At 38.8% G+C, this 26417-nt stretch overlaps 1 protein-coding gene across 2 annotated transcripts in view; it reads right to left on the bottom strand.

Annotated features, from left to right (window-relative positions):
* Positions 1 to 26417, bottom strand: part of LOC131690537 (uncharacterized) — a 191751-nt gene that overhangs the window by 98043 nt on the left and 67291 nt on the right. The window lies entirely within an intron of this gene.

The raw sequence follows: 26417 nt of genomic DNA, 5'->3' as shown, positions 1-26417 counted from the left end.
AGTTGAATTCATCAACTTTAATTCATTACACTATTTATCGCAGTGAACATCTACGACAACGAAGTTTAAGTTTCAATATTCGAACTTAAAACCGGGAGTACCGTTCTCCAACTCTTATCAACCAACAGTAAACTACGATCTGGCAACACTGGCTTCAATATCGTTTACAGAACGAAAAAAAAACGACAGCGACTAAATTCAACCACCGAGCCCAACTTTCCAGCGACCGACTCGATCGACACGGTGGTCGTCTTGGTCTAGTGAACAGGAAATTCTCCCAATTCGTGGAATGATATCGAGAAATCTGGTCTTATGCGGCGCAAAACCCAACGACTAAACACGATGGTTTTCGTTTCGGCGAGGGACTAATTAGCACAGAAATTAGAATGAATATGGATGATGTGGTCCCGTCCATCACTGATTGTGGGTAGGAAGTGGGAGTGAGAGCGAGCGAATGTTCTTGAGAACTTTCCACATTTCCGCATGTTCGTGGGAATGTGCTTTTCGCACCCAAGTGCAAAAATCCTCGCACCGACGACGGCGGCGACGGTGGCTCGGGTTACCAGAGGTCAACATATTTTTTGGAAATTTTTCCACTGAAATGTTCTTTCATCGCTCATCGTTTTGAAGAAGAAAATAATAATGGATCCGGCTGGTTTGTTCTAGCAAGCTTGACGAACGATGAACGTCGCTTTAAATGGAAATTATTCTTTCGTAGCGAAATGGACCGATTAGAAAGGCAGGATGATGGACGGGGAAACATGAACTGAACAAGACAGACCGACAGATGGACAGACAGCGCAAGTTAATATGAACGCGTTTGTGCAAAGAAATGGTCTCATAATCACCGGAAGCCGATTTAAGCATGGTTGAGTTGAACCAGAGCAATGTGGGTATTATAGAGCGCGAAATGGTTTAGAATTTGGTAGCGCAACGTTAAAATATGAGCATTTAATTATAGCGCGAACGAATTTGCCATGCGTTTGCTACCTGTGAGATTCCGTTATATTTTTTCGCTTCGCTTGACTCGTTCAACAACAAAAAAACGAGGGTATTTCCTTGAAAATATTCCGAGAATAGTTCGTTCAACCAGTTTAAGACATTAATAATGGAAAATTGAGAATAGAAAATTAAAAGGAACATGGAAAATGAAAAATAAAAAAAAATAAAATGAGAAAATGGAAAATGTTAAATTAATAAAGAAAAATGGAAAATAAAATGTAAATTAGAAAAGAAAAATAGAAATATGAAAAATAAAAAATTAAAACTGAAAAATGAAAAATAAGAAATAAAAAATAAAAAATTAATGAAAAATGAAGGCTGAGAAATGAATGAAAAATAAAAATCAAAAATTAAAGATGAAAAATGAAAAATCAACAATGAAAAATAAAAATGTTAGTGGAAAATTAAAAATGAAAATAAATAGTTAAAATTAAAAAATGAAAAAGGAATAATGAAAATGAAAAATCACTATGCTATATTTCTGGTTTCTGATAAGGTGAAGCCGAAACGCAACTAAGTACGAAATAAGGATTTGTGCCCTCCTGTACAAAGACTGGTTTCTACCAACAAATTTTCACCCTAGTGAGAAATTTTGGTTTTTACCAAATTTTCCTCCTTAGGGTGAAATATAGCATAGTGCTTTCGCATAGGCCTGCTAAGCCAAGACAAGTTTCGGCTTCACTGTGTCTCATCGACATAAACAGAACTTCTGTTCGAACGGGACATCACGTTTGATCAGTCGTTCGATTGAAACACGAAGTGTGTTTTAGTTTTAAGGGATTTGCGTCAAGCTGGCGCTAATCTATTCCGACAATAAGTTAGTGTCGGTTTCTGATGAGTCGAAGCCGAAACGCAACTAAGTATGAAAATCAGAAAAGAAGGAGAAAGGAAAAGAGCAAGAAAAAGGAGAAAGGAAAAAGAAAGAAAGGAAAAGGAAAACGAAAAATGCAAAAGGAAAAACAAAAAAACGAAAAGGAAAAGAAAAAAAAGAAAAATAAAATATAAAAAATGAGAAATCAAAAATGAAAAATAAAAATGATAATGAAAAATTAAAACAAATAGTTAAAACTAATTAAACATGAAAAAGGAAGAATAAAAATGAAAAATGAGAAAAGAAGGAAAAAGGAAAAGAGAACAAGAAAAGGATAAAAGAAAAAAAGGAAGAGGAAAAAGGAATAAAGAAAAAGATAATGGAAAAAAGAAAAATGAGAAAGGAAAAAGGAAAAGGGCAAAAGGTAAAATGAAAAAGGAAAAACAAAAAATGAAAATGGAAAAAGATAAAGAAAAAGGAAAGCAAAGGAAAAAGAAAAATAAAAAAAGGAAAATGGAAAGAAGGAAAAGGGAAATAGGAAAAAGAAAAAAGGGAAATGGAAAAGAAAAAAGGACGAAGGAAAAAGGAAAAAAGAAAAATCAAAAAGGAAAACGGAAGAAGGGAAAAAAAGAAAAAAAAAGGGAAAAAAGGAAAATAGGAAAAAAGAAAAAAAGGGAAAAGGAAAAAGGAAAAACGAGAAAGAAAAAGGAAAAAAAAGAAAACGAAAAAGAAAACTGAAAAATGAGAAATCAACAATGGAAAATAAAAATGTTAGTGGAAAATTTAAAATGAAAATAAATAGTTAAAACTAAAAAATGAAAAAGGAATAATGAAAATGAAAAATCAGAAAAGAAGGAGAAAGGAAAAAAGAGCAAGAAAAGGGAGAAAGGAAAACGAAAAAAGGAAAAGGGAAAAAAAGGAAAAGGAAAAATAGAATATGAAAAATGAGATCAAAAATGAAAAATAAATATGTTAATGAAAAATTAAAACAAATAGTTAAAACTAATAAAACATGAAAAAGGAAGAATAAAAATGAAAAATGAGCAAAGAAGGAAAAAGGAAAAGAGAACAAGAAAAAGGAAAAAGATAAAAGAAAAAAGGAAAATTAAGAAGAAAAAGGAATAAAGAAAAAGGATTAGTTAATGGAAAAAAGAAAAATGAGAAAGAAAAAAGAAAAAGGGTGAAAGGAAAAATGAAAAAAGAAAAACAAAAAATGGAAAAAGGAAAATAAAAAAAGGAAAATGGAAAAAAAGAAAATGGAAATAGGAAATAGGAAAAAGAAAAAAGGGAAAAGGAAAAAGAACAAAAGGAAAAAGAAAAAAGGAAAAAAAGAAAAAGTAAAAAGGAAAAAAAGAAAAAAAGAAAAGGAAATACGAAAAAGATAAAGGAAAAAAGAAAAAAGGAAAAGAAAAAAAGGAAAAAAGAGGAAAAAAAGAAAAAGGGCAAAGAAAACGAAAAATAGGAAGGAAGAAAAGAGACAAAGGAAGGAGGAAAAATTCCGGAAAAAGAACAAAGAAAATGAAACAAGTAAAAGGAAATAGGAAAACGAAAAATTAAAAAGAAAACAGGAACAGAGAAAAAGGAAAAATAAAAAAGCATGAAAAATGAAAAATGGAAAACGTAAAATAAAAAATAAAAAATGAAAAAATATTTTAAAAAAAGATTTACTAAACATATATAATAGGCGGGCATAGCGTAGTTGGTAAATCGATTGCCTTGTACGCAGTTCACCTGGGTATGGTTCCCAACCCCACACATAGGGTTAGAAATTTGCTTAAAAAAATTTTCTAACCCAGAAAACTGCTATAAACAAAACAAAAATACTATAAATGTTAAACAAAGAAAACAGGAAAGAGAGAATAAAGAATATGATACAATTATAAAGAGAATATAAGAAAAAGTAAATAGAAAAATTGAAAATAGATCGTTGAAATAGAATAGAAAAGAGAAAATAAAAAAAAGATCTGTTCGGAAATTTTTCAAACTAAATGCAGTCGTTTATTCTACCGCTTTCACGATCACAAAAATGTTCACTGCACTCCTACTGCACTGTTAATCTCAAATTGTGCAGTTATTTACAAACAAAATGTCGTATAAGCTGGATTTACGTAAGTCTGTTTAGACGACTCTGTACAAAAGAAAGCCTTCAATCGATTGCCTTGTACGCAGTTCACCTGGGTTCGACTTCCAACCCCACACATAGGGTTAAAGATTTTTCCAAAAAAGATTGATCTAACCCGAAAAGAGGTGAAGGACTCTAAGGTTAAAGCCTCTATAATCAAAATTAAAAACAAAAGTCTTCAAGCGTTCAAAGACAAGCCCCAATCTGGCGGGCAACTTTGTTCAAAGTTTCGAAAGATTGTGATAATTACAGTTTCCCACCAAAACAACACCAAAGTGTCAGAACAAAGAAAAATGTGCTGTCCAATTCCAAAAACAAGGTTACGCTATCAACATGAAAATTGAAACGAATTTTTTTTATAAGCTCTACTGCCCACTATATTAGAAATAAAAACAACATAATTCATCAAAAACTCAAAAAAAAATACCAATTTGCTGCTGTACACTTCACCGTAAACACTTTGCGTGTGGGAAATTCATCGTTATGAATCGTACTTCACATTTTTGTTTGCACCATAAATTAAGTAAAAAACGATAGCTATTACACTGACAACATTGAAGCAACGCCAGACGATGTTAAATGTGCATATATGTGCAATGGACGTTGATGGGAAATTTGAAACTCGGAATAAAGTGGAGTAAGATTACGTCAATACGATGACACAATCAGTTAAAAAGTTATAATAAATAAAATATCTAGAAGCCAAGTTGGTTCTGTCAGATACTGATGAGGCGAGTTCGAAACGCTAATCTTCGACGTGTAAAACTTATTGATTTTAATCCTAATTTTTCTATAGGGCAAAAATAAAAAAAATAGCTTGAGACGTATTTCGCACCAAACCATTTAGAAATTAGTAATTTTTGGTAGCGAAAAGACTATTCCCTCGTTCGTTGTAATCGGACAAAAAAACACGCTTAAAAACACGACGCATGTATGAAAATCAAATCGCTACGCACCAACGTGAACGGGAAGATTATTTATTTCAAAAAAAAACTCCAACTATATTCGTCTACTATCGTCTTTAATATAAAATACACTCAAGTCGTTCTTCAGGCCCCGCAAGGGTTTTTACGTGTTTTATGCGGCATATTTAAGATGGTTTTTCGTATCATGGATATTCAAGCTGACGAGAAAAGTCGTTAAACGTTTTTATGCAATTTTGTTGTTGTAAAAATGCGACTTGAGTGTATTGTGTCAGATTGAAATCGTAATAATATTGATTTTTCAACTTCAATCAAGTATGTCTTAAGAATTATGATTTACTGTATTGAATCAAATTCATTAGATTGCACGGCATTACACAACGATCAAATTGTATTCAGCAAACCATCGTCATTTTCCCTTTGGGGCCACACAGTGCGGAAATCGAAAGTTCACGTAATCCACACCTATTGCAATAAAAAACAAGAGAAGTGCACCCAAATTTCATTCAAACGACTTAACACCATATTTTTCCCAAGCCCAAGCGCTCGAAACAATGGGAAACTCTCACTTTCCGCCGGCCAATAACCGCCGGCGCCGGTCGCTGGCTACAAACTAACCGGAATCAATTAGACATTTCCGCCCTCGGGGTTGATAGCTGGGTGGCTTTTCCCTTTTTTTTCCCCGCGCACGTGTGTGTTCCGCTGGTCGGTCGGTCGGTCGTCAACAGCTTTTGAGTATAACTCTAGTTTGGGTCAAACTTTTGTCTATCTCTCAATGATCCGGTATAGTAAGCCCATTCGGATCGCGTACTACGTGTTCGCGAGCAACAGCGCGATCGCTATCTGGGCTACCGGATGCTCAGTCGAACCGAGCCGCGGTAGCGAATAAAATAAAAAGCCGTATCGCGTCGAACCGAATCAGGAATGCTCCAAATTCTGTCCCATGGGCACGACCGTAAAGAATTCCATGCCCGGCTCACGTGACCAAAATGCCGGAATGGATCACCCAAAGTTGATTATGTACATACATTAACATACATATTTATTCCTAGGCGATACCCGGGGGATGGAGGACTGAGAGTTCCACCTGACCAGCTGTGTGGGACTTTAGGCTAATTTTTCCCCCGAACACGGAAAAAAATGCGTTCATAAATTCGGGAAAAAAAGGTCACGATTTCGTGAACTGATCGATTTACGAAAACCGTGACCAAGTTCCTGAAATTATGAATAATAAACCTCGTATTCATGAAACTATTTGTGTGTTCTGAAATAATATATACATGGCGTTACATTAGAATGGTTGGTTGGGTTACTGTTGTTGTTCCCTGGGAATGTTTAGTTTTTGTTGTGATTCTTGTTCATGATTTGGGAATACATAGCCGACAGTCAAACGTTGTTCATGTTTTCGAGAGCTTATTCGCGATTCTTGTGAATACTCATGGCGTTAACGGGATTAAAGTTCATGACTTCAAGATCTTAGTCGCGATGTTCGTAATTTGCATTCACGTGATCGTGATATTTTAGTCATGAGCAGAGTGCTTCATGTTCACGATTTCAGGATCTTTGTCACGATTTTAAATATTTTCGTCACGAGTTGTGTGATTTAAGTTTCTGATTTCAGGATCTTAGTCGTGGTTTTTGTAACTTCTGTTCATGTTTACTTTCAAAGAGTAGTGTAACTAATGTTCATGATATCAGCAGTTTTATCATGGTATTCGTAAATTCTCTTATACCATGTTAACACTACAGAGTCAAAACACGTTTTAATAAGAAAAATGTCATCAAGATAGCGTTAAAACACGTTTTAACTCGTAGTGTGAACGTAGTCTTAGCCTTATCGTGATCTAATACTTTTTGGTTACTAATGGTTTTTTTTTACTCGGAATAAGGTGACAATATGAACTAGATCATTAAAATAAGACTCATTCGCGATATCATGTTCTGTGAACTATATCACACACAATATTTGGGATTCTCAGTGCAGTTTTCGTTTTCTGTCCGGACATCACAAATCACCTTATCAAATAAATAATGATGTTCGAGGTTCTTAGTTTTTTTATATCTACTGCTCGTAACTATTACTGGTCGCTAGCAGCTGGGTATTTCATAAAAAAGTGCATGGAACAAAAATGATTCCACGAATAATACTCCAACTTTTGCGATAGAGTTCACGTAAAAATTTCATTACCATGTTGCATGAAATAGCAAATGATTAGGGATATCTTCTAAATATCACAAGCACGCCAATAGATACTAATCGTAAATCATATACTAGGAACCATGAACCAGTTCACGAATACATGAATACTATTTTATGATTTCGTGAACTGTTTCACGAAAACGAATGGTAAGTTGTGACTATTATACTAGGTATCATGAACCGGTTCACGAATACATGAATAATATTTCATGATGTCATGAACTATTTTACGAGCATGGATATTGGATCGTGACTAATATATTAGGAATCATGAACCAGTTCACGAATACATGAATAATATTTTATGATTTTGTGAATCATTTCACGAGCACGGATATTGGATCGTGACTAATATATTAGGAATCATGAATTAGTTCTCGAGGATTAGATGAATAAAATTCCGAAATTCGTGAAATAATAAAAAAAATAGCCAGGATATTTTGATTTTGTGAACTATTGTTCCTATAACCATGAAAAAAAAATCATGAGTCAAACTTTGGTTTTATGAATAATGTTCATAAAGTTGTGAACTAGTTCTTGGCGGAAACCGTGACTGAAGTTCACAAAAAAATCAAATATTTTCCACTAATGAAAGCGTTATGCGGGCGTTACTGAAGGGAAATTGAACATAATTACAAAAGCCATGATTTTTGGTCATGGTCCTGTTTTCGTAACGAAAAAACGTGATTGTTCCAGAATTCATGGCACTTTATTCACGATTTTGGGAACAATTTTTTTTCCGTGCACTGTTTCGATTTCATTCGAAGCTGCTGTCGAGATAAAAAAAAACCAACAAAACAACGAAAATTTCAGCGCGCGCGAAAATATGCCAATATACCGCTGCCCACGGTCAAACATAGCGAAACTGTGGCCGAGGAATGAAATAAAAAAAAAAAAAGAATCATCACAGCCAGCAGCAGCAACAACAAAAAACATCGACAACCGAAAAAAAAACGCAACCTATCGGATCTGCCCTGCTTTGAAGATACGTATCGGTTTCATTGGCAACGCGACGCCGACGTTGACGCCGCGAAGGCAACGGAATTTTACACCGTTTTATTTCCGATCTTCTGATGCCTCCTCGGAATGGCCATTTTCCAATCTAATCCCTGAGTCGCAGCCGCCCGCCGCCATGGCGGGTTTCGCGTTTACAAACGCAACGAGGCGTTCAAGTCTTTCTTGTTTCCTCCGATTGTGGTGGCGGTAGCGTAAACTGCGATGATATTTAGCTGGGCAAAATGCGGTATTAGTAGTTTTGATGCCAGATTAATGTCAGTCATACAGCGATTACCGTGAAATGGAAGGGGAATTCGGGGTGTTTATTGTCGAAGTTGACATTGTATCAACACCAACGGGACACGAATGAAAACAAAAATCACTCACCCGTTCCGTCGAAAAAAGTCATATAGATTTGACTCATTAGTTCAAGTGTTGATATAAATAAAAATAGTGAACAAAGATTAAGTAACTAAGAGTCGGACAAATGGTCGAATATTCGGGAAAATACGCATTGTTGTGTCATAGTGGTTGAATTTAATTTAAAAACTCACTTTTAAATATTTTGGACAATCTTCACGTTTTATAATGAGTTGGCGTAAAAGAAAGAAAATTAAAGAATGGTTAAAGATTAAATTAAGTTAAATTACGAGCTAACGAGAAAGGAGAAGTTTTCGTGTATTAGAAGCGTAAGTAAAACGGACTTATTATTTTTGGCTCTTAGAATCGTATGTATTGAAACATCATACATAATTCTTCCCGCGGATTGTACAGTTAGTAGTAGGTGGTAGTCATTTTTGTGCTATAAAAAAAATTGTGCAAAATTTCAATGAAATTTGGTCATATTTGATCGTGCTCCAAATCGAATCAAGTTTTGTATGTAAAATACAGACTTTTTTGTCAGTGTAATTTGATTTCGAACCACTCAAAATTTTTGAATTTGGTAATAGACTTTTTTGAAACAAGCATTAGTTTATGAATTTCAGAATTTTTTTGAATTTTATCATTCCGAAAATAACGTATGAAATATAACATTTTACTCAAATTGTTGGCACACATTTTTTTCAATAGCTTGATTGATTTTATGACTGACGATGGCCAAAATTCCCACAACTCAAAAGCGAATAGTCAAGTCTTTGTTTTTAGAGTAAGACGGGTCAATTATACACAAACATGCTTCAAATTTAAAAAAGGAAATCGATTTTTACACGATATCAGCACAAAAATACTAACAATCTGAAAAGCGAATATTTATGGAGATCCACACAAATCTGCCAAAATATTTTCAGTCTACCTTGGAATCTCGAACACACCAGAAATTAAAAATCACTCTGCTTATTAACAGCAAAACAAACGAACAAATCCTACCTCTACCGCTTTGTTACTTATACACGGAACGAAATAGTAAAGTCTCCTTATATGAATTTGAAATGAATAAGCGCTATAAGATAAAAAAAATCCGTTCAGGATTTGACAGAGTATCTGAGAGATCGATAACTTGTAGTAAAATTGGATTATGTTTTCTACCTCATTGTTTGTAACAGCTCGGGTGTTCCTCAAGGAAGCACTTTGAGCCCACTTTTATTCACATTCTTTCTCAATGATCTAGCTACAGTATTACCACCTGGGGTGTCGTATATTCTACGCTAATGACGTTAAATCGTACATGATCGTCAAGCGCATTAAACTCGCTTACAATTAGTATTCACAAGTGCAATGTAATATCGTAGCCAGTTTCATACAACTACTGCATTCCAGATCAGCATCTTGAGCTTGTACTACAAGTGTGTGGCCTGGAAGCCACTCTGGATTCAGCACACACTTTCCGACATCCGATTTCAAATATATTATTAACAAGGCCAACCGCCAGATGGGACTCCGTCAACGAAGCGTTTGCGTATTTCGATTTCAACATGCCATCTACTACCTTCAAGTACCGGCTATTTAGGAGTTTCTGACGTGCCAGATATTTGCTGAACACATTTTAATCTTTTTTTTGGGCTCACATTCGATCTACCAAGGTGGGGCAGTAAATAAAAGTGAATATGGAGTTTTAGCTTACGGAAACACTTCCCACACACAGCTTCATCACACGCGTAATACTGTACTTCTAACATTTAATTCTTCAGTCGAGATAGTAAACTTCATTGTGAAAAACAAAATGTAACAGAACGTCTAATCTGACTACGTTAAAACCGTCTGGCATTTTTAACTGCATTCGTTTGGTGATAAATACAAATACAAACACAACCTATCTCGTTCTACTTGATCTGCGATGAATTATTACCTCTGGGCATAGTTTTTTTTTACTTAATCCAATTAAGACAAACGTTTTCCAACTGTCTTAGGTAGATTTGTTTAAAAATTGTATTTCCTAGTCAATAACGCTGTGTAGATACCTCGGTAGGATTCCTTCAATCGAGTTCTTTTACCAGATGCAAACCACGGAAAGTCACTCGCCACAATCGCAATCTACTATAACCAACATTAACAAACATCCTTAGACTTATATCGTTAAAGCAAAATCAAACGGCCATCTGCATCCCGTAGCTCGAATCGTTCGGACACTATCGTGAAAAGTCAACTAAACCAGGCAGTATTGTGCTGTGTCGAACAAAGACGCTTTGTTATTTCTTCTCTTCAAGTTCGAACGGTTTTTTGCACATTTTCTTGTGAGTAACTAAGTAAGAATTGCTTTGTTTGGCCTTGACTATTTCTTGTGCACCCAGATCAATTCATATTTTCTGTATCTCCCTCGATATTGCCCCTTCTGTCTCGTTTGATTTTTTCCTCTCTGTACGGGCTCTGAGCCTGGGCGAAGACTCATTTTATTCAAAAAGTGACCCTCCTGGTGATAGAATGGAGATTGGAAACGTCTGCTGTTGACGGGGCTACAACTCGTCGAATGAAGTTCACCTCGTTTGACCCTTTTGTGGTCTTCTTTCAGACTTCTTTTACAATCTCGGCACTGATGAAGTAATACTCGGCCGTGCCCAAAATTGTTGCAAATGAGGAATTCACGAGATTACCGCGTCTACGTACCGACTCGTGAAGTTGAGATAGAGGGCGTGGTTGCCGTTTCTAGTTTGACTTGCACGTATCTGCTGAAGTATGGTGTTGGCTGTATCATGGGTCTCTGGACTGTAAGTGATTACATTCAGCATCATTCACAGCTGACGGGAGCACCAGCAAGTTTTTCCTAGTCCCGTTTCCGAAGCGGAAACTGAAGGTTATGGAAGCTGTCAACAGTGACATTGATTGATTGAAGAATTGGTGCAATAAGCTAGCCAACACCATGCCTGGAGAAGGTGTGCGCCGGCTGAAGCGCGACATCAACAGAAAAGTGAGGAAAATTCTTGGAAATGACGCTGAAGGTTTTGTTTATGATATTTTTACGGCTCCTACCGGGCGCCGTGGCGAGCTGATCGCCTAGAAACGCTCGAGAACCACCAATACCGAAGCAGCGGGTCAAGTGGCTCCCCGAATCCCCTACCGGATGGCGTGGCAAACTGATCGCTTAAGAAAGTAGCAGCAACAGGTCCAGACACGTCTCTCCGATTATCCTAGCTACCTGACCAAGCAGCAGGACACGAACCATGATGGAAGACCACCGGTTCGTTTTGGCACCCGGGGATTTGACTGAAAATTACGACATATTTCCTTTATTTCTTCCATAGAAATATTTTAGATAGAAATAAGCTTACAGCTTGTCTCATTTCTAGATAATTTAAACTATGATCCGAGCTGTATTCGTTTCTTAGATAGTTTGGATTAAACAGCATCCTTCGACACTAGAGGTGTGCGCCGCGCCGCCGATTTCAGGCAAAGGTCGGCGGCGCGCCGGCGTCACGCCGATGTGCTCACTATTTTTACATGCAATCGTCGGCGCGGCGGCGGCGGCGTGGCGCACACCTCTATTCGACACATCTATGAAAAAAGAGTTTCCCGGTGCACATACACCCGTTAGAATCCAAATATTGTTCATAATAAATTTCGCAAAATTTATTGCGTTTTACATTAACGGATGATATCTTAACAATTTCACTGGTTACGATATCCGTAATGAAAAGTCCGTCAGCTTCCTATAAAGTCGGTTTCTGTGCTTATGACGATGGATATCACGACACCGAGCATGTTGTCTGGACGTGTACTGAATATAGCGTCGTCAGGTTTCAGTTGCTTCAGTACCGTTAAAGTCTACTCTGCGAAACGGTACGAGGTGTGCCGGCAAACTGCGATATTCCCTTGTATATCCCTCAACTACATAAACTTAACCTTTAAAGGCGCAAATTTTTTTTCACATTTTGCGAAGGATCTCTCACAGCTTCAATACGTTATTGCGATAAATTTAAGATGGTTTTCATAGTGATTTAAAAAAAAACATTGCGCATTTAAAGCACTATTCCAACGCGGCAACAGCACCGTCTTCAGAAATATATGAACTATATGGCATTATGAATCGTAAGCGGAGTTTACAAGAGCTGATTTTTTTTACAATTTTTTGTGGCAGATTCATGATTTTCTTTGTCATTATTTGTTACGGCATTGTGATGAGAAAATCACGAAAATGCAAATTGATTTTTCTGCGTGTAGAAATGTATTTGGTACACCCTATCCCATCGTTCATTATATTAGCGAAAGGTGCTCTTTATGCTTAAATTCCGCTGTGTACCTATGAAAATTCGATTGGTAGATGTCTACTTCGACAGTGGATTTTCATCAAGATTAAATCTTACTACAAATAAACCTCAGAAAATTGAATTTTGCGTCCATTCATCAGAATCAAGTGTTTGAGAACGAATAATTCCTGTGGACAACTTATGGCTACTGTGTTCTCCTCCAGACCATCGCGATAATCAAAGTTGGCAAACCTCCGCACAGTAGATGAACCCGATTCGGCCCACTGTTCTTTTAAAATTCCAATCCATCCTTCCCCGACGCATACCTAATCGAAATTGCATCACTAAAAAGCGTAGCTTCTTCATCTGCACCGTCCGTCCGTAACAGCAGCAGCAGCAGCAGCCTGGACAAAGGGTTGCTCTTCTCCATCACAGGATAATCCTCATTCCGGGAACCGCTCCCGATTCCATCCACCCCCTGCATTCTCGTACACAATAGTGTGTGGCGCGAAAAATTGCTTCGCAGATCTTCGTCCCGTGATTCCACGGTAAAATATATTCCCGCCGCGACAACCCATGGCACCATCTTCGCCGGATGGATCCTCCGTGTATTATCGTGGCCATTTATCGATATATGTATTATTTCGCTCTTTCGTGGCATTTTTTTGTGCAATGGCGCATTCTTTGTTTGTTCCCGATGCAGCCCGAGCAAACGAAACGATGGGCAGGTTAAGTGAAAAATTTAATCGAAAATGATGTTCCTTTGTTTCGGTACAGAACCTGTGCTGCTGCGGCGGCAATCGCTTGGGAAGCGCACATCGGTGACGGTCCAACCATAAGGCTATTAGGAGACTGGCGCATGGGGGGGGACCTAATTTATGCTACAAACAAGCGAACATCATCCATCCAGGCCACCGGACGGAAGGGAAGAGGAGCGGCGAAGAACCAATAAATCAGCCATAAAAATGAGAGGGATAATAAAAGTGGCACCTTTCCTGAATACCTGTATACATCTTCGTACAAATCGGTGATGCGCTCTTGCCGGCTTTAATTAGCTCGATCCGAGAAGATCCGCTACTCCGGTGATGCTGGCTGTTTTGTTGGCGTTGATTAGGTACGAGAAGCGCAGCAATAAAGGTTCTATATTAAGATGTCGCTCAATAATGAATGTAGTCATAAAAATTGGAATTGAGCCCCGCCGTTGAACTAATAATAATCGACCGACGCCGGGAGGGGTTTCCAATCGGTGGTTGTATATCCTCCCCGCCTCCCCATTCGGGATAAACAGTTATCAAGCCACTTTCGAAGCTTTCGACACAAAACTGTAAAAACGATGTCCATTAATCACCTGCATCTGATTTACATAGGACTACAAAGTATGCAGCTAATCCAGCGATCGAGCGTTGATACCTGCAGCGCGTCCATCGACTAGGTCAGTGGTGGTGTTCTTTAATTCCATACCTTCAATGTTCCGTTTTAATGATCCAAAGCTTCCCACCGTAGTAGAGGACTGAGGCCACTGATTGGACCGAACACGCTTGGGAGAAATCAACGAAATCGGTTGCTTGGGGCGCGGAACTGCGCAGGCGGTGCAAATCACGGCAATTTGTCGCAACCAGTCTAATTTCGGCTGCCCGGTGGAATTAAATTTCCAAATTCCATCCGTGCATCGGGGTCCCATCAACTTTCCCACCGGTCATCGTCGCCGTCATACGTGCTGCCCAACGAAATACCCGCAGGAAACACCACTCGATCGAGCGATCGTGCAAAACAACTACACAACAAAATACGGGCTAAGCCCAATTAACGTTGCAATCAAAATTTGCGCGATTTTTTACACTTGTGTGCCGAAAAAAAAAATCACCCGTCTCCATCTCCATCTTCATCTACACAGGCCTAAAGTACATTGGCGTAGCAAAAATACCTTCGAAATTAGTTCCGCGACCAAAGTAGGAGAAAAGCGAGCGAAGATTTTTTTTTGTTGCTGTGGTTGCTGCGACGCAACAACAATGGCACGACCGAACAGACCATCCAATCAGAGGTCATCGATAGGCGCCAGCTCTGACCCAGCTCCAGGTTCGAAACTAGTTTCGCAATAGTTTTCCCTTCGCCGCACCGCAGCATGAAGCGCCTTTCCATTTTTTTGTTGTTGCGCCGTCTTATAAGGTGGTATGTGTCCGCCGCAGGACGGACTGCCGCGGTTAGATTATCACTTGCGTGTGAGAGAGCGATCCGTCGACGTTAGTGGCACATTCCAAAGTCCTATACACGCAGTGTGTGTGTGCCTGTAGCAGCAGGTCCATCGAAGGGAATAGCCGCCGCCGCCGCCAAAGCGGCATCGTGTAAGGAGTCATTGACACGAACACGGAGTAGGACATTCATCAGCGGTACGGACTCCCGCGGGAATTTGTAATTGTAAGAGATGACGGCGCTACTTTTGCTTTTTGCGTCGCCTACTGGGCCGCTCTGAGGGTTAAGAAAATCCAAATATGGCCCCACAGCTCGAGCCTGTAAAATGGGGGAAAGGTCAATGAACGCGACGCACGATTGGTAAGTTAAAGCTCCAGTGACGCTGACCAATTTTAGTAGGAAGCGTTGGAAGTTTGAAATACGGTAAACTATGAAGTTTTACTAATACTTTTAAACTGAGTTTCGTTCCCTTAATCAGGATGAGTCGTGCAGTGCACTGAGTGCACATCATTGTGAAATTTAGGCGAATGCTTAATATCGCCTAAATGTAGATAATAGCACAACTGGTCGGAGGGTTCAAGAGTCGTGCACAGAACACGACCACGCTGGAACCGTTTGAAATCATTGACGCGGAACCGTCCGGATCTCATGTTCTAAAAATTGACATCCAGCTTTTGAATTATTTTTTATCACGAAATAGAATCTCAGTCCCAAGGTTTTCTCACGTGATTGTCAATTAGGTGTACAGGAAACAATAATTACCTGAAAAAGAAGAGAAAATGAGAATCAGTATAACTCACAAAAGAAGCTTATTATGTTTCATTGGTTTGCGAACGAGTTCAAGAATTAATACTGGATATCACTTTACTGAGTAGACAATGTTCTGAAATTCAGGCGAAATTGTGCTAAGTTTGCAGCAGTCGCCTAAATATAGATAATGACGCAACTGCCGGAGGGTTTAAATATGTAAAATTTACTTTATCTTCTTAACCACACACTGAAGATAAAAGTGTCATTATGAAACCTTTACAAAATTCCCCATTGCTAATGGTTTTTTTTTACAGAGCAGACAGGCTAGAACGTTATACTGACAGTTTTCAGTTTGTTTTAGACTCCTAGTAAAATATGCTAAACTAATGCCTGTATTTTTAAGTTCCGCAAAAAAAAACAATTTCCGTTCAATAAAAATTTACTCTCGAATACGACGAACACCCCAAACGAAGTCTGCTCGAACCAAATTACTACTTCAACTAGTAGCTAGTAGCGATTCATCATTCCCAAGAGCTAACCGGTCCTGTGCCCTCTTCTTCCCTGATCCAACCATCACACCCATGGTCAAAAGAGTCGACAACTGGTAGGATCCCCGAATTGATCAATTCACTTGTAAGTAGGAACACATTCACCAACCAGTAACGAACACATACGTTCATCATTGGAGAATGGAATAGGCCAGTCGAAGGCCACAAGCCCAACTCGTTCCATCAGCTTGTTTAAACAAGAATTGCTCCAATTTTTAATAGAAAGTTCCATTTTATCAAAGCGCATTAGTAGTGTGGCAGTTAATTTAGTGATGTTGGACTTTTCTCCGTCGCCGATCACAAAAAAAACAATCAAGGTGCTAAAAAATATGGGTATTAATACCCATAACTTTTAACTTTACTTTTAGTAGACAAGTTTTACTTGAAAATTCATAACCAATAAAATATGAATGAAAAATAATGGAGATCATTAAAAAAAAAACGGAAATCAAGTCAAGTTATCTATTGGTATTCTAATTCATCCTGCTTGTTAGGTCAATGTTCGGGAACGAGCATTATATCTATCGAGTCCAATAAAGGAGGCTAGGAAATGTTGATGTGATACCTACTTAAAGGAGGGCCACCGACTCAGTCAGACTTCCATAGATATCACGGAGTTGGATTAAAGGACAGACATTGGTCTAGGATTGGCCACAAGCAGGCAATGCGACCACGAAATGAATATGTTTTTATGTGGTGAGTTGGTTAGTCTCCGAGTACGCGAACGTTCAGAGTAAGAAGATATTTAGTTAGATTTTCTTGTTTTTAAACGCTGGAAGGGTCACCGAGAGGCATTTATTTGTTCCTTAAACTACATAAATTTGAACTCCGAACAGCCGGCCGAAGAAGTATTACTAAAACAGTGATCTAACCTGATATATATTTGGTCGATTTGGTTCAAGATCCCAAGATAAAAATACTTTTCTCGTCACACTGTTAGGTGACTTAAAACAAATTTAACCGAGTTTAAAGAATAAATTTGTGAAAATTTCAAGACAACCTAGAATGATATTTTGTGGTGATTTGGAATACATAAATTGTCTAGTAGACGGATCGGAAGAAGTCAGAGATTCAGGAAGTACAACTAGATTATGCATGGAGTCCGATGATTCGCATGAGTTCGAATCAGAAAGCAGAGACCCTCCCGCATCTGATTATGCAAATGAAAACTCATTCGAACAGGATTTAAATTATAAGTCGGAAATATAACACATCTGTAGTAGCGGAAACTACTATTTCATTGAAATATAAGATTGCTCATTTTTGTGTCCCAGTTTTCCAATGTGTAGATGCCACAAAGTTTTTGCTCAGTATCTTTCGAAATGAAGGACTGGACCTTTCAAAATGTCGTTCTACTTTACTGGAAACTCCAATGAATTTGTCCCGAAAAAAGTTGCTGTCAATTTTCAACCCTCATACATAGATTAACAGTAAGCATTCCACTCAGACGAGACCATGCGTATTCCCTACGCACATTGATGCCCTGCGGATTAATTCCCTAGTCGGTCAAATAAACATAAAACAAACGAAGAAATTTGTTTGGTCAGTCCAAAGATTGGTACCACCCGGCGGATATGTGTTCTCTTATTGTGCCATCAAATCAACCAACATTTTAAATTACATGCGACTAAATGCGCGCAATTTTAAAAATAGTAAAATGAAAACTACTACTTATTTGCAATAAAATAAGATCAAAAAAGAAATTAGTCGCATAACAAAGGTGGCTCATTTTTAAGTATAGCACTGTTGATGAATCACCTTATAAAAATAACAAGTGACTGTATTTTTAAAATCCGGAAAAAACAATCTCCATTCAATAAAAACGTGAAAGATTTACTCTCGAAGACGAAGACGAATGCCCCGAACGAACCTTGCCTGCTCGAACGGAATTACCATTCGAACTAGCTGGGCATTCCAATCGAACAAACTTTACCGATCTGAGGAAACGACTCAACATTTCCGAGAGCTAAAAAAACAATCAGATACATAAAATTACATTATCTTAGGTACCAGTCCTACATCCCTTCTTCCCTGTTCCCAAGGTCACCAGAGTCGACAACTAGCAGAAACCGTATGATACGCATCTGAGCGAATTAATCAATTCACTTATAGGCAGGAACACCAGCACCAACAAAGTCATGAAAACATCCGATCATCATTGCAGAATGTACCAGGCCAGTCGAAGGCCACTGGCTAAGCACCAACGCGTTCCATCAACTAGTTTAAAAAAATCTCTAATTTTTTTCTTCGTCGCTGATCATAACATCAATCAAGGTACTAAAACATTTTTTGCAAAAATTGAGTGAAAATGAATATTAATGCGTGGCCCCCAGCGATGTCAAATACGTATATTTTTTATAGGTGTGCCTTACTTGATAAATCAAAACTAACAAAAATATAAATAAAAGCATAATTTATAAATTACGTAACGCGTTCAGGGGGAAGAGGTGCGACAAATTACGTAATAGGGGAGAGGGGAGAGAGAAACTTGTGACAATTTGTTACATTGGGGAGGGAGAATCTGAAAAAAAACACGGCTGAATTTTTGCATTGTATGCTCAAATTTCAAACATTGGGAAAAACTTTTTTACATTTTAACGACATTTAATTAGCTAGAGATTACTGGGTAGGGAAAGTTATGAAAATTAGAGCCATAGTACTCAAGTGAGAGAAAGGATGTGAAGTAAACAGATCGGAAAACTAGAAATGGCAGGGTCATTAGAACAGGCTTTGTCTTCTGTTAATCAGGGTCGAGTTTAGGCAGTGTAACTACGAATCACCCGAGTTCACTAACATGTGTCCTAGTAACGATAGACGTGTCCATAGGACCACGGAAAAAATTGGGAAAAAGTTATAAATTTTCAATGTTTGAAAAGAGACACAAAAAAAATTGGAGCTCGTGTTTATTAGGTTCAATTTTGCTCAAAGCTTGCACACACATTTTTTATGCCTTAATTGATTTTATATTGACGAAAGACAAAATCGCAAAAATTTGCGTACCCGTACCCGGCTCATTAGTTGAAAACAAGAGATATCAGCCATCATCCTACTCAGACCAAATAATGCGTATTTCCGCTGTATATTAAACTACCACGTAAAAGTTGTATTTGACCCGAAGATTCTTTGTTCTCAGCAAAGAATTCAGAAATATAACACAAGGTGCTTTCCAGGTGATATCGCTGTCCTGCCTGTTTCGCTATCGTTGGCTGTTAAATGAAAGTAAGGTTTCTCCACAGCGAGAGTGGTAGGTGCTTTTAGCTTATTTGCGATTAGACGAAGAAGCGAAATTCTACACCTGATTAAAGCGACGAAACCGGTCACAAACGTGAAACCAATTAAAGCTTACAGCTAGCGGCACTGATTCCTGTGGTGAGCATTATGCTTCGTCACAACATTACGCTCTACGGTGGGTATGAGTAAAATTGGGTAATATTTCACCCAGTGGTAAACTATGATCGCTTTCGGTTTACAACAAGATGACTATTGGATTAATGACAACGGAAGGCAACTTGATTTAGCCTTCGTTAGTACACTGGAAGCTCCATTCACGTGCCAAACCGGGGGTTCGTGAATTAAACTTCTTCGTAAAAAAAGTGTTTGCTATTAGGTATTTTGGTCGTAAAACAGTTCTCCTCACATTCTTAATGAAATTCATTTCGGAAAAGCAGTTCACAAAATTGAATAATTATATAACTCAAAACTAGATACAAATTAGATTGAGATATTGGATCCAGTTGATGTTTAAGATCATCCAAGAACTTTCTGAAATACCGTAATGCGTAATGCGTATTGTATTTTGCTGATGCTTTTGTATGCTCCTTGAGGCTCATCAAGTCCATTAATATGGTAAAAATCGTCTTTTAGCACAGGTCAAAAGATCTACAAGCGTTAGCGCTGCAAAGTGTGGCAGATAAACCGAACCAATCAATAGGTAAGTGAAGAGGATCCAGATAATTCCGCAACGGACTTGACGAATAGCTACGAATAGAAATCGATGATTCGCGCTATTTTATTATCCAAGATGGCGGCTTCCGCCAGATCAATATTCTCGATAACCATATCAATAAGAGTATTTTTGAAAAGGTATTAGAACGATAGATGACGCAAATCGATGAGTGACGCCATTTTGGAATCTAAGGTCGCGACGTCTAGTCGAACAATATTCTCGGTAACTCTAATAACATCGGATTTTTTTAGACCGGGCTTGAAGAGTAAATAATGGAATTCGATATGTGGCACTATTTTACAATCTAAGATGGCGACTTCCGGTTGAACAAATTTCTCGGCAACCCTAACAATATGGACATTTTAAGAACGAACTCGACGAGTAAATGATGAAAATCGATATTATTCAATCTCAATAACTCAATTCTTTTTGCTGAAGCTTGGATTTTGAAATGGCGTCAAACATCGATTTCCGTCATCTACTCGTCATCAACGTTACGTACTAAGTCTTTTTACAGTGATTTTAGTATTCGCGATTCTACTCGCAGATAAAATTGACTGCTTTCTTCTGGACAAAACTAAATTTCAACGTTCCGTGAGGTCTAGACTAGGAGAATAGAGTTTTTTTCGTTCAAATTTAGAATACGTTTATGCTTGCTTAATATTTTTAGTTTGAACGAAAATTATTCACTCGAATACAATATAATACAATCATTGTTACAGAAAAAAATAGTACCGTCTTTAAGCATGGACACATTAGGTAATGGCTGTTATGTTATGTTAGTTATGTCATAAAATTAGTTGTCTGTGCTTCCACCCTCAATGACTACAAAAAAAGGAGTGACCATATATTTTTCATTATGAAAAATGGTTTAATGAGAATTTTGGGATATTCGGAATTTACAATCAAAGCACGCAACTTGTGTTGCTAAAAAATAGTTTAAATACAAAATAATTTTAAAACTCCGTCAAATACAAAGATCGTATTCTTTATTTTGTATATCACACACGAATGATGTTGAAACGAACTGTACCGCTCATATTTATAGTTTCGAGTAATTTTGTTGTCTCGAATCGGGAACGAATTGCATGAATGTAAAATTCTTGGGCTAAGGTTTAACTCCCCAAATCAAAAATTCTCGAACTCGGGTCAGATCTTGCCGGGATTTGACGTACAATAAATTCTAGTACCAATTAAACTAATCTTTTCTGATTCTTGAATTCCGACAATCAAGAGAATTAACTGGAACGAAGAAATAACATTCCAAAGAATCAACCGTCAACATCATGCTCCAGCAAAACAAATCGCTACATTCATCGCCCAACAATATCCATAAACTTTCCCGTCCGACTGGATCCCCCGGGGGAAAATCATTCTTCTTCTAGCGTGCCACTGCCGCCGACGCCTTTGTCGCCGATAATCGATTCGTAACCAAAGCTAATGTTTTGGAATTGCGCATCGCGGGCCTGACAGAGGAGCAAGCTCCGGAGCCAGTCAGCCGGCCAGCCAACCAGCGAGCAGATAAATAAAACCAAACCAAACCAAGTGCAATGTTCTGCTTCTAACCGCGTCCTTGAGTGCAGCCTTGCAATTTATAACGAAACGAAGCCAGCGTGAAATAGTAATAAAAATAAATACCCCGGGCCGGAACGAATGCGGGCGTGTGTACTGGGCAGCGGCGGCGGCGGTGGCGGTAGAACGAAGCAACGAAGCCACCTTCAACCTGGTCCAGCAGCAGCAGCAGCCCGCCACCCGAGAACGTTTCTTCAGGTATAATGATCAAATAGCGGAAATTAGGTACCCATCCCCCTCCGGTTCGTTGGGTCAAGGGAATCTTGCTTGAAGCAGGCTGGACGACGTACGTACTTACGTACGTCGAAGGGGTTTGTCTCTATAGGGCAGGTCACCGTGTAGCACTAGTGTGGCTAGATTTTCCCTCGGTTGGTCAGTTTGATGAGCTCACACAGCGCGTTTCAAGTAAGAAAAAAAAAAGAATCTGAAGAAAAAACATAACCGATCCAGCAGAAGATGATGACGGCTAAATCGAGCTGTTAGTTGGCAGATTCCGAAATGTGCGATGCGCAAACGGATAACTAACTTAATTGCGGCTAATTTAATGCGTATTTCGGGTTGTTCATATTTTTTTTCCATCTTCGCACCACCGCTAAATGTTTTGTTCGCGGATGACGATCGCGACCCAAGGAGGTCAGTTCGTTTAATTTGGTTTGCTATTTTGTTTCTTGTTTTTCGGTTGCGGTTGTTGTTCTTGTTATTCTTGGTTCAAGGCGTTTTGCTAAAGATAGCTGCGATTAACTAACCAGCGGTTCCTCGGAATGGGGTTCCGAAAAACGGTTCTTGTTGCACGCGCCTGCGTTATTGTCAAGATGGTTCGCTATTCCGGAATACAGAATTGGAATCCAGGTGGTTAAGCTGCTAGGTTACTTCCGGTGGAAATCGACTGTTTTTGCCACTAGAGTATGTGTGTTTGGCGAAAAACTATTTGCAAAAGTTTTCTTGCTTCGATAAAAGTGGTTTCAAGTTTAGAATCATTCTTCTATTTTTTCGGGTTAGAGAAATCTCTTTAAAAAATTCTCTAACCCTATGTGCGGTGTTGGGAATCGAACCGAGATGAGTTGCGTACAAGGCAACCATTTTACCAACTGCTCTATATTCGCCCCCCTTCAACAAGTTCCCGGTCAGACTGATTCTCAATATTTTTTATTTCTTATTCCGTTTTCCAGAATCATGGGCACAAAAGCCAAAGTTCTTGATACCTTGTTCTGTCATTTGTAGATGGTTTTTCGTCGTTTCTCCGCCAATCGATTCGGAAGCACCTGCTTTCATAGCTATTTCCAATTTTAATAGCATAGAGTTTTGTGCTATTGTCCAATCTGTGATGCAACTCCATCTGCAACATCTTGACACTGCCATATATATATTTTTCACCAAAATCGTGAGCCAATCTCGTTCAGTTCGGGACTCTGACGTCTTCGGAGCAATTTATGGACGTTGCGAGCCATTGGTGTCGTCCATTCAATGATTGATCCTCCTGAAAGTGAGATATTTATTAACTGTCTAGCGGCTCTGAACCTATAACAAAGAACCTATCTAAATAATCAAATTCAACCTACCCTATTCCATCATTCCTCATTCCAGGCCAAGGCATTCTTCATCCTCAAGCAACGGTATCGAACTATGAGGCCAGATTACAACGTGTTAGTTCGGTCAGTAAACTGCCAACTGCGAATATTAACATGTAGATGCAGTTAAGAGAAATATCTCATTTTACAAACCTTGCGATAAGCTCGGTGTACTGAAATTAATCTTCTTTGTGATGTGATGCTTTCATCGAATGTATCTATACATCTATTTACAACATTTGTTTGGTCTACTGGATTTTTCGACTCCACAATATGCTTCCAAAAGTAGCCGCAAAGTTCTAAAGAAGTTTAAGAAAATTAAAAATTCCCGGGTCTCTTGCACTGACCACAAAAAACCTTCCAGCTACAATGTTTTGAAACATCATCCCCCAATTAGAGGCCGCTGTTTCGTTAGTCCCAAAATGGACAAAATCTTTAATCTGGTCCTCATTACACACGTTGAACAAGTCGCTCGAACAAGACTTTCACCCCGCAGCCCGCTGTTGTTTTGTTTTTATCTCCGCAAAATCGCAAATCGCTAATTAAGATCAGTTAATAAGTCCCCCTCCTGTCAGAATCTTGTAATCCGAGTATGAAAATATTTTTTGAACAAGCGCGGAACAAAGTGAAAACCACACGGACGCGGCACACACACACACACACGCCACGCAGAGCTCCGGTAACATGCTTTATTGCTTGTCCTTCTCGACGGGGGGATACCCCGCCCGATTCCGGATCCCGGGACCGTGGTGCGGCCGCAATGTTCGACAATTTGTAAACAAAGAATTTGCCCGCCGAGCGCGCAGTGCCAAATTAGCCGGAATCATAAATCAAACCCTTTGTGTGTACGTACGGTTTGATAGCTGGCATTCAGCAGTTGGCCGAAGGAGAAGACAGGAGGAGAAGTTTTCGAGGAATTCTTTGCGCGGATCATGATGGGAAGGCCGATGACCTGACCGAAGCCACCAATTAGTGGTCCACTTACAACAGTAGCAGATAATGTTTCGCAGAATGCGAACAAGTACCGAGGCTCGAGACGGGAAACGAAGAGAGAGAGGGAAGATGGTCAATTTGAAACGTAATGTATATCGCGCATAACGTTGTTACGGGTCCCGACGCACGAACCGACTTGGAACATGACTTGTGCTGATGTTCCTTCAATCTGTCGGTGTTCGTTGCTTGGTGGCCGGTGCCTATAGGGTGGATACGAGGAACCTTGCTAATGTCGAGCGGACCAGGATCAGGTCCGGTGAACTGTGGATGTGGCTTTAAAAACTATAATCGCGAGGAGTTTGCATATCATCGAAGCAGTTTAAAGGGACAATCGTTCTGAGTCCGGTGGGTAGAAGATCACTGATAAGGTATAGTATTGGAAATAGAAACAAAACGAGAGAAAAGAAAATCAAACAAGAACGACATAAGAACATCTTTCTTCGCGGACTGAGGGAAGATGCACCCGGTTCGGTATTTGCCACTAATGGTTGGACTTCGGTCCGATAGTTTGTACTCAGTATAACAACATACTATCTTTCAAGAGAAAGACGAAGGAGATGCGAAAAGGTTCGGTCGGTTAGGAACGGATAATCAACGACCAGTTTGCTTATTGCCCGGGGTGTGTGTTTTTGCTCTTTCTTCTAACGCACTGGCTACAGGTCTTCACGGATACGATTCCACCACCATCATCGTCATCATCATCGTGATCGTCGTAAGAAGAGGTATCATTGCTGGGCGGTAACGATGGAGCATCTTCAGCCAGTGCCAAATAGGTACGCAGCTTCGATTTGGGACCCTATCGGGAGTTGTTGTAGTAGGGCTGTGGGAGATACGTATCAGCAACAGCAGCATGGCTGAGGGTTCGCGCAAACATCACTTGGGCAGCATACGATCGTTGAAAATAGTATTGGACTTCTGGCGGTCAGGGAGGCCAGTTTTATGGGAAATTGTACAATTTTCACTACTATAACATGGATTGCGTTCCGAGCTCATCTCATCAGTATCTGGCATCGAGTTGGAGTTTTTTTTTTATCAAATTTCTCCAAATTGCATTAGTATAAAGCTTCGCATTGGCTCGCTGGCCGAACCAGTGATTTCAAAATATTTCATCAGCGAACCAGAATGTCAGTAGTTATGGGACGTTACTAATTGTTTGATTGTAAACACAAGTAATGTTTGGATTTTTGCTTTATCCAGATACACGCGTCTCCTGATTCTACAAAACTACCAAACTCAACGACAAGTTGTAGGTGCAAAATGATTCGCATGCTGATAACCACTGAATGTCTTATATGATGCAACTGGATAAAGGTGACATCTGTTAGTTTTGGTTCTATTCCCACTATCAGTAAATGTTTCAACTGGCGAAAAGATGTACAGACGTACCTAGCATGGAATAGGATAACCGATAATTTCTATCTCTTACGAGAACAAAGTTGTAAAGTGAAACAGAAGTACATTTCGAGACATTCCCTTAAAGAGTTTTTTTTCTGTAACTTTTTTATTTGATTTTTAACATTTTTGCAATTTTTTAGAAAGTTTCTACTCGTCACTTCTTCGTTTAACATTTCTACTCGTTACTTCTTCGTTTTAAGGATATATAAGTTTTTTTTTTTTGGATTTATACTCGAACTTTATAGGGCTAAAGTTTGCAGAGTAGCTTAGCTTATTTTAGCTTAGCTTAGTTGACCGCCCGTCAGTTTCCCGTGATTGATCAAAGCCTGTTGAAATTGCATATCGAACCAATTGTATGATACTTGGTAGTAGTACATCATACTCAACGTGCAACCTAAAGAGACTAAGATTATAGTATGATCAATAACGTAGATGGCCACGCCCATGCAGGTCAATTTTGGGATGGGAAGGAATGTTAGTTCGACACTAGTGACTATTATGACCGAGGATTTCTCTGCATCATCCACAAGTGTCGTAGGAAAGAATTTGTGTTAGTAGGTGGGGAAAGGAATCAGGGTAAAATCTTGGTAGATATTGTGATTTTGCTAAGTACTCACGCGTTGTCTTTTTTTTTGTTGTCTTCATATATGACTGCTTTCCTCGTAAATCATTGAATTGATTTGTTTGGTTATGTTACTCTCCATCAAGTGTCCGTATGTATCCGGATGCCTTCGTATATGATTGAATTCTTCATAGTTCTTCGAGTTGATGTTTTTTGAAGT

Source organism: Topomyia yanbarensis, chromosome 1 (assembly GCF_030247195.1).
Source record: "Topomyia yanbarensis strain Yona2022 chromosome 1, ASM3024719v1, whole genome shotgun sequence".
NCBI classification, from domain to species: Eukaryota; Metazoa; Arthropoda; class Insecta; order Diptera; family Culicidae; genus Topomyia; species Topomyia yanbarensis.
Note: the sequence above shows the minus strand (reverse complement) of the source record. Positions and strands in the feature narration are given on the sequence as shown.